Source organism: Papio anubis, unplaced genomic scaffold (assembly GCF_008728515.1).
Source record: "Papio anubis isolate 15944 unplaced genomic scaffold, Panubis1.0 scaffold211, whole genome shotgun sequence".
NCBI classification, from domain to species: domain Eukaryota; kingdom Metazoa; phylum Chordata; class Mammalia; order Primates; family Cercopithecidae; genus Papio; species Papio anubis.
Window position 1 is genome coordinate 125,169 of NW_022162143.1, and position 13,655 is coordinate 138,823.

Below are 13,655 nucleotides of genomic sequence, written 5' to 3' on the forward strand. Positions count from 1 at the left end.
AAGTGTTGGGATTACACGTGTGACCTATAGCTGCTGGCCCAAACTTTTAAGTATAGCCCATAAGACATGCTGTGCCATAGACATACACAGGCCAGTACAGTAGCCACTAGTTACATGTGGCTGCTGAATATTTGAAATGTGGCTAAATCAAATTGAGATGTGTTGTAAGTATAAAATACACATTGGATTTCAAAGACTTAGTATGAAATCTAAAGTATCTCAATATTTATATTCATTGCATATCAAAATGTTAATAATATCAAAATGTTAATAATGTAACTAAGATACATCAAAATGTTAATATTTAATAATTACATTAAAATATTTTACTAAATGTAGTATCTGTTTTTTACTTCTTAATGTACTAGGTAATTTAAGATTTCTATGGTTCGGATTATATTTCTATTGGATAGTGAGACTGTAGGCACTTTTCCCATGAACTGATAGCTTTCAGAGACTAAGCCTGATTATCCAGGTTTTTATAAAGCTTTCTGGTCTAGGGAAAAATTGTGTTACTTAGCAGTTTTTCTGTGTGGGTGTGTTTTTTAAACTTTTGGCCAAAAAACAAATGATTTCTTATCCATACATCGCCTTGAAGTAGCCCGAAAAGAGATTACTACCAGACATTTCTACATAGAATTATGCTTTAGGCACAAGGAGAAAAATGAAAACTCTAGACATTTCTAACTATATCCTTAATAAATTATTTTACCTATTTCCACTAATAACTCTTCTATCTTTAAAAATATATCAGTTTTGATATCTTCCTCTCTAGAGAATCATTTGAACATTGAGGAGATTAATTCATAATTTTTATCTCCTTAGATAGCCTTCTCCTTTATAGATTGAAATGCTTTTAGGCTAGATTTTCTTTCCTTTGGTTCTCTTACTGCCTTGTAGAAGAGAATTTTAATATTAACTATCAAATTGGTTTTCGTATTTTTTTGCCTTTAGTTATAAGAAAAGTTCTGTGATTCTTGGGTTTAAGTGGAGGACTACAAGACATTGAACTTGGCGACTTTATTTTTTGGATCATATTTGGGATATTGAACTCTTTACTCCCCTAATAAGCTCTTAACTCTAGAAAAGAGTAATAAGTCATATCTTACAAGTATACCTGTAGGGCCATTTTAGCTACAATTTTAAGAAATGTTCTCATATTAATTTATATGAGACATTGGTATAGTCCCTAATCTTCCCATTAAGCACCATTACCTATATATACCATCTTAATGGAATTCTCATTTTAACTTCAGCTCTCTAAACCATTTCCATTTTGGTTTTCTTTTTTATAATCTCAGTTAAGCACCTAATACCATGGTCTGGTTTAATGCTTTTCAGTTAAAAAAAAAAAAAAAAGACTTGTACGTACTTAGCATGTCACCTATTAGTGACACCTGAAGTACATTAAAAAAAGTGAAGTCACATTTATCCCCTTATTTTTCTCAGTTTAAAGATCTGCCTTGTCTCTGACACAACTTTTTCTTTTTTTATTTTTTGAGACGGAGTCTCGCTCTTTTGCCAGGTTGGAGTGCAGTGGTGTGATCTCAGCTCACTGCAACCTCCGACTCCCTGATTCAAGCAATTCTTCTGCCTCAGCCTCCCGAGTAGCTGGGATTACAGGCATGCGCCACCACGCCCAGCTAATTTTTGTATTTTTAGTAGAGATGGGGTTTCGCCATGTTGCCCAGGATGGTCTCAATCTTCTGACCTCATGATCCGCCCACCTCGGCCTCCCAAAGTGCTGGGATTACAGCACTTTTATGACTTTCTTTTTTTTTTTTTTGTGACGGAGTCTCGGGCTGTCTCCCAGGCTGGAGTGCAGTGGCCGGATCTCAGCTCACTGCAAGCTCCGCCTCCCGGGTTTACGCCATTCTCCTGCCTCAGCCTCCCGAGTAGCTGGGGCTACAGGCGTCCGCCACCTCGCCCGGCTAAGTTTTTGTATTTTTAGTAGAGACGGGGTTTCACTGTGTTAGCCAGGATGGTCTCGATCTCCTGACCTCGTGATCCGCCCGTCTCGGCCTCCCAAAGTGCTGGGATTACAGGCTTGAGCCACCGCGCCCGGCCGACTTTCTTAATGTAACGTTAGATACTAAGCCACATGGATGTGTAACTTCCTCTGAAACTATGCAGTAGGGGAAGAAGAGTTGTTTTCCCCACTGCGCAATCCAGTGATGTTATCATGCCCTGTGTTTTGGCTTATTTTTAAATGTTTTATATATTATAAAAACTTAATAACAAAAAGTTTAAAAAGCTTTTTAAACATTTGAAAAGAAAGTAAAGGCTTAAAATCTCATCTCCCAGAGAGAATAGTCATCCTTACAGATGGGTCACTGTACATGCAGCTATCTCATGTTTTCATCTCCTTATTTTTATGGAGATTGTTTCCTGTTCTGTAGACTAGGTAAATTTGCCTGTATTTGGAACCTGCACCTACCTCTGAAGGTTTAGCACTAGAGGGCATTGACCTTTAATTCAGCTTATTTACTGACAATATATAATGTTTCTACGACAAAGGAAGTTCCAAAATGGTAAGACTGGGGCACAAAATGTTCTTCTTGATTAAAATCCCAGTGTAAAATAGAGGCATTATTATCAGACATAATCATAGCATTTTTAACTGAATAATGGAGCCAAATAAAAATCAATATGTGACCTTGAACAAGTCATTTTTTTATCCTAATTTATAAATGAAAGGGTTAGACTAGATTTAGTTTTATGTGGCATTCATTAAGAACCTATTACATGCTTGTTATTACAGTATGGCTTTTTATATAAATGTTGAATCTTTATTTTAAAAATCTCTGGAGGAGATATAGTATGCCTCAGGGGAAAAATAATTCATCTACGTTAAGGGCATATAGCTTGTAGTTGCAGAATTGGAATTCTTCCTGTCAAGACCATGTTTTTGGTTCCTGCTATATTTACCATGGTGTTTCTTGCCAGATAAATTTATTTGAAGATCTTTTTAACTTTATGTGTGCAAATGCTTTCCTATTATTTGACTTATTTGAGTCCTGTTGACTCTTTGAGCTTTTAATATTAATATCAACCTGAAAATGCTTGCATTGAAGAAAACTTGGAAAGCACATAGATTGAGACTAAAGAGAGCAGCACAATTTGTTCAGTACTCTGCCTTCCCAAAATATGTATTTTTACAATCCTGTTAGAGCAAATTAGCTATTTTTTAAATATTACAAAGGTAAAATTCAGTATTTGGAGCAACCAGCAATCACATAAGGAAAGATACCAATACGTGGAAGGACAGCAAAAAAGGAAAATAACTCATTGGAAAGCAAAAATGAGTCGTCATATTCTACGCTTTCAAATAATAATCTTTCAGTATCACTCAATGGTAGCATAAGTAAATACTGATTAACAGTGACTCAGTAGACTGGTTATAGTGACTGAATCTTTGATTTACAGCCTTCTCTTGTATATTTTAAGTTTTTCACAGTTTAAATCAACATCAGAAGGTTTTTAGATCTCAGGCTCTAGTCTCTTAGCTGTAGGTCCTACGTGGTTTATTTGCTTTTCCTTTTAAAAGGATCTGCTAAGTCCTTCCCCTCTTTTAACTTTTTTTTCTTTGTCAGAGATGGGGTCTTCCTATGTTGACCAGGCTGGTCTTGAACTCCTGGCCTCAAGTGATCCTCCCATCTTGACCTCCCAAAGTGCTGGGTTATAAGCATAAGCCACCACACCCAGCCCCCTCTTTTAACTTTTCATTGTAATATGTTTTGAATGTATACAAAAGGAGAGAAAAGACATTGAACTCTCAGGTCTTTGTTATTCAACTTTAACAATTAGTTTCATAATCTTATTTGTCTGTAACTCTTCATTGGTTATTTTGAAGAGAATCCCAGACATCATATCACATTTACAGTTTGTTTGAATCAGTGTCCTTATAGGTACTGGTGGATATCTCTTAAACTCTAGATCCCTTTAAAAAATTCTTGAAGTTTTTTATTTGTTGAAGAAATTGGATCCTTTGTCCTATGGAGTTTCCCACAGTCTGGATTTGCTGATTTTATCTTCATGGTGCTATGTAGCATATTCCTCTTCCCCTTTATTACTATAAATTGGTAGTTAAGTAGAGATATGTTTCAGTATTTCAGCAAGAATACTTTGTAGGTGGTGGTGTGTACTTACACTGGGAGGCTAAGCCCCTTTTTCTCTAATGGAACATACTTCCTTGACTATAGTGAACTAGATATAATGTTGCTCTAGGGAGAGATGTTTTTCTTTTGAGGGCGTCTGAGGCAAAAGTCATTCCAGGTCCCATTCTTCTGTTTCTTTATACCCTCCACTATGGCACTCCGCCTTTGAACTTCAGGTTAGGGATTGTTGGGAAGAGACTATTACCCACCTGTTGTATGCTCCTAAATTATTTAGTTAAGAATATAGAAACCAAATGACTATTCTGAATAGTAGCAAATACAGTATATCTAAAAAAGGCTGGCCGGGCGCGGTGGCTCAAGCCTGTAATCCCAGCACTTTGGGAGGCCGAGACGGGCGGATCACGAGGTCAGGAGATCGAGACCATCCTGGCTAACACGGTGAAACCCCGTCTCTACTGAAAATACGAAAAACTAGCCGGGCGAGGTGGCGGGCGCCTGTAGTCCCAGCTACTCGGGAGGCTGAGGCAGGAGAATGGCGTAAACCCGGGAGGCGGAGCTTGCAGTGAGCTGCGATCCAGTCACTGCACTGCAGCCTGGGCGAGAGAGCGAGACTCCGTCTCAAAAAAAAAAAAAACAAAACAAAACAACAACAACAACAAAAAGTTTTCCCATCTCTTTAGGTTCCTGTGGTACATGTAGCCACTGTCCCTACGGGAAAGGTTCAGCTAGCATTGCTGTATCAATTTCTGAATGTATCATTCCCCGTTTGTACCTAGGCTTTCTTGAACATTCTGCAAAGACTTAATAAGTGATATTTATAACACCACAATTTTCTGGATTTTGAACTAATTCAGCTCTAGCAAGGCCATATTCTCATCCTGGGGGAGAGAAAGCAGAGTCAGTGCCCAGATGCACTTAAGTGATATATTTACCTCTAGCATTCCAGAATCCTGGAAAGCCCATCTTCCTGCAATCCACCCCTTGAATCTGTTTTAATACCCTTTTGACTTGTATGGTTCTAATATATAGTTTATATCAAAGACCATGATCCAAATACTTTTTTCCACACTCCTATCCCTGCCTTGCTTCCCTTTCTCTCCCTTCTCTTTCTTCCATCCTTCCTTTTATTGATCACATGTTTATAATTGCCTAATGTGTGCCAGGCAAAGTGCTAGACTTAGGAAGCAGGTTAACAAGACATAGGCCTTGTGTGCAAGGGAAGGGATGGCCCACTGGGACATTTCATTATCTATATTAAAAAAAAAAAAGATCACATCACACATAGAATCCAGAAAAACTCAGCCCCCAAATGTGAAAAGCAGAAGTTTAGAAGAAAATAAAATAACATTGTGAGCTCACAATAAGGAAGATTTTTTAAAACACATCAAAAGCACTTTTCATAAAGAAAAATATTTGACTAAATTAACATAAAAACTCTCCTTGGACAATGAACACTTAAAAAAAAAGCAACATGCTGCTGATGGCGAGAAGTTATTTGTAACTCAAGTAATTGACAAAAGATTAGTATCTAAAGTATAAAAAGAGCTCCTATTAGTAAATAAAATAATAAAAACAACCACGTAAAAAAGGGGTAAAGGATATGAGTAGGCAGTTCACAGAAGAAAACTTAGTAGTCAGTAAATACATTAAGGTGTTCAACGTCACTGATAAATGCGTTTTAAAACAAAATATTTCATACCCATCTGATTGGCAGAAGTCTGTCATTACCAATTTTGGAGAGGATAGAGAGAAATGAGTCTTATACACAGCTGATGGAGTAGAGATTGGCCAAAATTACCTTGAAAGGCAATTTGGCAATAATCAGAAAGTTGAAGATAAACATACTGTAATGTGTGTGCGTATATTTGTGTATGTGTCCAAGAAAAAGTCCTGCAATAAGAATAACAATATCTCCATACCAAATGTTTGTTACAATGTTGTATGTTACAGTACAGAGCTGGAAATAGGATAAGAGCCCATTATTAAAGAATAAATAAAGCAGTATGTTCAAACAGTAGAATACTGTGCATATTAGTTTGCTAGGGCAGCCATAACAAAGTACCACAGACTTGATGGCTTAAGTAATAGAAATTTATTTTTTACCAGTTCTGGTGGCTTGAGGTCCAAGATCAAGGTGCCAGCATGGTTGATTCCTTCTGAGTGCTGTATCTGTTCCATCAGATACAGCCCTCGGGGGTTAGGGCTTCAACATACAAATTTGGGGAGGGGTCTGGACATACAATTTAATCCACACTTCTATGTAACAGTTAAAATGGATAAACTAGAATGTACCAAAATAGATAAACTTCTGATGCCTATTAAGTAAATATGTTTTTAAAAAAAAGAATGATACATGCAGCAGAACTTAATGCCTGTGAAGTAAGCAAAACTATTAAATTGTTTATAGAGATAGTCAACATTTGTAGTAAATGTATATACATTCATGGGAATAATAACTTCTGGATAGTGGTCACCACTGAGAAAGGAATGGTGGAATGAGATAGGAAAAGATCCCATGGGAACTTTGTCTGTAAAGTTTTCTTCCTTAAGGAAAAAGTTCAGGTTTGTTCAAACTGGCTAGCAGGTACATGGGTGTTATATTATTCTTTATAACTTTCCTATATATTTGGAACCTGATAATATCTTTTAAAAAGCAAAGAAAATATTATATCAATGAATGAAATAATGTTATTAGTAGAAGTTGAATATTCATTTGAGTAATATGATCTAGTAATCAAATGTCAGGCACAAATTACCTCATGACAAAGTTCATTCTTCTGGTTGAAATTAATTTTTATGTTTAGAACAACAATAAAATCAATAAATTTTTATAGCATCCTGTGTCAAAAGCAAGAAGTTTACTTTCCATACATAAAAACATGTGAGCTTTTGAAATGACTCGTTTGTAAAGCATTGAGTTGCGTATATTAGGGAACTTCTTATAATGTAACACAATACGTAGGATATGACATTTTGTTCTAGAGCAGTGACTTTCAACTAGGAACATGTGGAAATAATGCGGGGCAATTTTGCTTGTCAAAATGTCTAGGAAGCACTCCTGGCATTTAGTGAACACCGTCATATGATTCCAAACATCTTATAATGCATTCGATGAACCCATAAAGTAAAGCAGGGTGCCATCCTAAATGTCAGTACCTGGTTGAGAAACATTGGTCTTTGGTTAATTTCCTTTCATGAAAACTAGAGTCTCTAAAAATTCATAAGAGCAGGCAAGCACTGTGAACAATGATTATTTCAAAGGCAACTTGGGTTACAGAGAGAAACAGAACTGATACTTCGAAATCTGTTGATTAGGCACTGGTAGTATCTAAAGGAAGTTTTTTCTTAATTTTATGATCCTAATTATTTTTTATTAGGTAAAATTAATAACATAAAAATTAACCACATAAAGTGTACGATTCAGTATCATTTAGTAACTTTACAGTGTTATGTAGCCATCACCTCTATCTAGTTCCAGAACATTTTTCATCATTTAAAAGGAATGTGCATTAAGCAGTCACTCTTCATTTCCCCAACCCCAACCAACCACTCATCCACTTTCTATCTCTCTGGATGTAGATATTCTGGAGATTTTGTATACAGGGAATCATACAATATGTGACCTTTTATGTCTGCCTTCTTTCACTTAGCATAAAGTTTTCAAGGTTTATCCGTATTGTAGCATGTGCCGGTACTTCATTCCTTTTTATGGTTGAATAATATTTCATTTTAATAATATGTCACATTTTGTTTATCCGTTCATCCATCGATGGTCATTTGGGTTGTTTCCTCCATTTGACTTTTGTGAATAGTGCTACTATGAACATTCAGCACATCTGTGTAGAGGTTTTTGTTTGCGTTCCTATTTTTATTTCTTTGGGTGGAATTGTTAGGACAAGTGGTAATTCTGTGTTTTAGCTTTCTGAAGACATATCAGGTTTTTCAAGAGCAGCCAGACCATCGTTCATTCCCACAAGCAATGTACAAGGATTCCAATTTCTCCCCATCCTTACCAAAAGAATCCATTATTTTTAAGAAAACAAAGTAAATGAATTTAAATGTCTGCATGGTGTGATTCCAAGTGTTTTTTATTTCCTTTTTTTCTGGCTACACCTTTTTAGAATTAGCCACCATTATGACTATTATTGTTTTTAAAAAACATAAAATTTTGTTTTATAGCATATGAGCAAACAAAAGTAAAAGTAAATAGTTTTCATTTAATATAAGCAAGTATAAGGTAAAAATAAGATTTGCTATGATGGACTGTGAGCCAAGTCACAACCTGCAAAAGGGATCTGAAGTCAATGTGTTTTTAACAGAATTAATTATTTTATAAGAGTAGAAGCTAAGAGTTTGATTTTTCCTGGCAAGGATAGAATTTAAGAGCTTCTTCTAGTTGTACCTCCTCTATCTCAGATTGTCTTTGGGTTATATCTAGTATCTGGTATTCACAGATACCTCTGTTTCTACAACACAAGAAATTTGAATCAAGTATATAGGAATTGTGAGTTACTCTGACTTCAGACTTGAGGACTCCAAATAAATGTAAACATAGCATAGAACTTTTGGATAGAGGCTAAACGTGGTGTTGGAAGGGATAAGTGAGAGTCTCCTAGAATATTTTCTGCAGTAAAAAATAGTTTATCAACAATTTGTTAAAATTGGGGAACAGATTCTGAAATGTTTCTAGCAAACAAGTTGTCTAAATGTTCTTTCTGTCATACTGTTGCTTACATTGTATTATATATTGTATATGTTTGGCCCATGACTGCTAATTTATTTATTGTATCATGTTTTTGTTTGAATAAAGGGAAATATTGCATGGTATTTTTGTAACGTATTTCTTTGTGAGAAAGTAGGATTAGACTAAGTTTTAATTTTTAAACACATGCTTCCTAAAATTTGTTATTTCTTTTGTATAGCCCCCCTAGATAAGAAAGCTTTATCCAGCTTCACTCTATAGTTTGATTTACAGAAAACACAATATGCTTTCTCAAGCTATATCTCTGTTGCTTAAATTTTTATCTGCTTTATTGCTGGTGTTTTCCCCCTCTTCCCTACTACTTTATATCAATAACATTCTGGCAATATGACTTGAGATGTAAATCTTGAAAGATTTAGAAGATAAGTAGTTAGCATGTTCCATAAATGTAATAGTTATGATACCACAGCACAATTATGGTACTGATATTTTGTTTTTTAAAATCTAATACCAAAATACCAGACTGATACTATTTAATTAAAATTTTTGTAAAAGTTAAAAATCAGCAAAACTGGAAGTTCAATGCCTGTTTTATCAATTATCAACAATAATCAATTTTAAAAATTAGAAAAATATTAATGTTGAGCATACCTTGTCATTTGAACAAAAGTTATTTGCAGATAAAATTAGTAATATCGTTTTATTCAAAAGTAAAAAATGGCCTCAGAGGCTGCCCGTCTGCTGGTCCCCACACCACATGTGCCTTCCCTGCCTGGGTCTTGCTGTCGTCGCCCCCACTGCACCATGGCTTTCATCACCAGCCAGTTAATGCACTCGGGGTCTTCCTTGTCCACATCCTTGGGCGAGAAAAATCATCATCAAGCACATGATGGTCATCAGCATCACACAGTTTTCTGCAGTGACCAGCCACACAGTAGTGTTCCTTGACCAGACAGAGGACATCTTGGCAAAATATAAAGAGGGAATTGAGAAAAGCCTTAGGAAAGCGACAAAGAAGTTGTTTGTAGAAAACCCTAAGGCTGATGATGAATTTGTGGAGAAAACCCTAAGCAGCATATCAACCAGCACAGATGCAACATCCATAGTCCATAGCACAGACCTGGTGGTAGAGGCCATTGTAGAAAATCTAAAGGTGAAAATCAAACTCTCCTAGAGGTTGGACAAGTTTGTTGCTGAACATACAACTTTGCCAGCAACACTTCCTCTTTGCAAATTACAAGCATAGCCAGTGCTACCACCAAACAAGACCAATTTGCTGACCTCCGTTTACTCAACCCAGTGCCCCTGATGAAACTTGCAGAGGTCTTTAAAACACCAATGACCACCCAAAAGACATTTGAATCTTTGGTAAACTTGAGCAAAACCTTGGTAAAGCATCCTGTTTCTTGCAAGGACACTCCTGGGTTTATTGTCAGCCGTCTTAGGATTCAACACCTCATGGAAGCAGTCAAGCTGCATGAATGACTTGACGTATCCAAGGAAAACACTGACACTGCTATGAAGTTAGGAGCCAGGTACCCCAGGGGCTCATCTGAGCTTCTAGATTACGTTGGGCTGGATTCTGTGAAGTTCATCATGAATGGATGGCATGATAGATACGAAGAACCCCATATTTCAGCCCAGCCCATCCTTGAAAAAGCTGATGGCAGAGAAGAAGCTTGGCAAGAAGTCTGGAGAAAGATTTTACAAATACATAAGATGCTCAGCTTCTCTGGCCCTGAGAAGAACCCTTGTGAGCGCTTACCAGCCAGCACCCAAAGTGCCTATGAGAATACTCTTTGGTCAGACATTCCCTCACACAGCACAGTCTATTCGATATGCATTTTGATTGTAATCTATCTGAACTTATTTTTACCTAGTTACAGTAGTAACAGATTCCACCATTAAGAACTAATTCCCATGTTTAGTCTGTTTATTTCTGTGTACTTTCTGAAAAGCTTTATACTGTTGGTGCCTTGGAACAAATGCTGTCATTTTTGTAAAGAATTGCCTGAATTCATTCTCTCATAAGGGGAAGATACTTGCTCTGAGAGTGAGAGTGAGAGTATATTGTGTTCATTGTTGCCGCGTGGCAGTCACAAGCCATTGGGACAGACAGGGTGTGTCTATGGAGTGCTGCAGCAAGCAGCACCTGAATCTTGCCTTTATGAAAACATTTTGCCCCTTGCAGCTTTGAGCCTTACCCTACCTTCTGGGCACAACATAAGATGTTTTGTCTCCATTCAACTCATCATCAAGATGCTGCTGCTGCATTGGTGGACTTATCTCCATGTGCTTGGTTTGCAGTAAGAGGTCGGCTTTCCTGGTCATTCAGTTCCACAGATCGTAATAATTACTATCTGTCTGTTTTGGGTTTTTTTCCCCCCACAAGAAATCAGTGTTGCAAAATTGCCTATAAATGGACTCTAACAAAATACAGTCTTTTAGTCTGTCAAAATTTGAGTTGAAATAAACATGTATAAAATAAAATTGTTTAAGAAACCCCAAAATAATAAATGAACATTTAAATTATGAAATACTTAAAAGTCAAATATTACCTACTTTTATTAAGTGCAGGCTCAGATGTGTATTGGTGGTTTATTATTGAGTGATACGTGTATTTTTGTGCATATTTTTCCAGCTGCTGAAAATGCTTTCTTAACTAGTTGGAGTAATGGTAAAAAGAGAGATAATTGCAAATATATTCTTCTAACTCCTTTGTTCATAGGTAATTCCATTTCTTTTTTGATAACTTTGACGTTTTGTTATTTGAAATTTTATTTACTTGAATTTTCATGTATTTAATTTTTAATCAAAGTTTTAGGAACTTACAATTTATTGACTTAAAAAGATATTACAAAACCTGCCGAGAAAAACCACAGTTACCCAAACCACTAACTCATTGCCTGTCAGAAAGAACCAGGTCCTTTCTCTTCTTTTACATCCCTACCTCTGTCCAGTGACAAACATTTGGCAGAGAGGAAGGGAGCCCTACTGATGGTGAAAAGTCCAGCTTCCTAGGTTATCACAGAGGGTAGAGAGTGATTTCAAAGAGCAAAGAGAAAATAGCCAGCCTAAATAGATTTAATTTCTAAGATGTCTCTTTTTAACTTTCTGAATATACTTTAAAAATATAAGTATATAGTATCCAATTTGTGTTTCTTGAATGCAGCGTCTTCCCTTAACCTTTGTGAGGATTAAAGTTTTGTTTTCTTTTTGCATAGTGTTATTTCTTCCAAGTAAGGGTTTCACCCCCTTTTTTCTCTGTCTTTCATATTGGAGGGTTTTTTCCAGTTGTCTATCCATCTGAGTATATTTAAGAGTGGGGCACAAAAAGTTGATAGGAAGCTCTTCACATGTAAATGGTGCTTCTGCTTTCCAATTCAGGAGGTCTGTAGTGGGACCCAGAAATCTGCATTTTTAACTAGTTCCCAGGTATGCTGATACTGTTAGTCCAGGAATCATATTTTAAGGACCAGTTTATTAGGGAGTGCTTTTGTGATTCTATGATCTATGATCTATGGAAGGGAATGGAGGGGAAGGAAACAGCTTGGGAAGAGGGAAGGTTGAACTGCAATGCTGAAGAGTTCCGAAGATAGAATGACCAGTCAAAGCTGTCTCAAGTTGGGGGAAGGGGCTGGTCCTTAATATCCCCATGTTGATTAGTGTCTAGATATGGGCTGTCCCTGGAAATTGGTATGACCTTGAGAAGTGATATTTCCTTCAGCCTAAGCAATCATACCCAAGGGCACAGACACTGAATGCTGACAGACACCGAGGGCTTTGTGCTGCACTGCACTGCACTCCCAGCAGTGGGTCAGAATTCTTTCCTGAAAAGGGAAATGGAGCATTGCATTATGTTGTCTGTACATGATCCTTCCCAGTCAGCAGGGAAGCCTCATCCTGAGACAGCTACTTTTTCTAATTTTTCCTTTATCATGTATTAATTTTACCTACTCTAGAACTTCATGTAAGTAAAATCATACAGAATGAACTTTTCTAGGTGTTTTATATGGCTCAGTATAATATCTATTAGATTCATCCATGTTCCTCTATGTATGTATGGTTTTCTTTTAATTGCTAGGTAGTATTCCATTGTGTGACTATGCCACAAAGTGCTTATTCATTCTTACATTGATATCTTTTGCGTTTCACATTCCCACCATAAATATATGAGAGTTATGGTTGCTTCAAATCCTTGCCAATATTTGGGTCTTTGGCATTTTTAATTTAAGCCTCCTAATGGTATATCATTGCGATTTTGATTTGTATTTCCTTGATGGCTTGGTTCCTTGAACATCTTTTCATGTGTTTATTGGACATTTTTGGACATTTTTGTGAAATAGCTATTCCAGTTGTTTGCTCTTTATTTATTGAGTTACCTGTCTTTTACTACAGAGTTGTAGGAGTTCCTTATATATTCTAGGCATAAATGTTTTGTCAGATATGTTTTTCAAGTATTTTATTTAGTTGGTGGTTTTTTTACCTTCTTAATTGATGTAGTTCAGTGAATGGAAGTTTACTGTTATTTTGATTGGGTCTGATTTATTTTTGTTTTTAGAAACGGTCTCGCTCTGTTGTCCTGGCTGAAGTGCAGTAACATGATCAGAGCTCACTGAAGTCTTGAACTCCTGGGCTCAAGCGATTCTCAGCCTCCGAGTAGCTAAGGGCTACAGGCATGCACCACCACGCCTGGCTTTTTAAAAAAAAATTGTAGAAATAGAGTCTCACCGTGTTGCCCAGGCTGGTCTCAAACTCCTGGCCTCAAGCAGTTTTTCCGCCTTGGCCTCCCAAAGCCTTTTTAAAAATGTTTATTGCAGCGGGGCACAGTGGCT

The 13,655-nt window shown here is 36.7% G+C and overlaps 1 pseudogene; it reads left to right on the top strand.

Moving 5' to 3' along the window:
- The first annotated feature begins 7,870 nt into the window (after positions 1-7,870).
- On the top strand, positions 7,871-13,449 carry LOC103885839 (annotated as a pseudogene).
- The last annotated feature ends 206 nt before the right edge of the window (positions 13,450-13,655 follow it).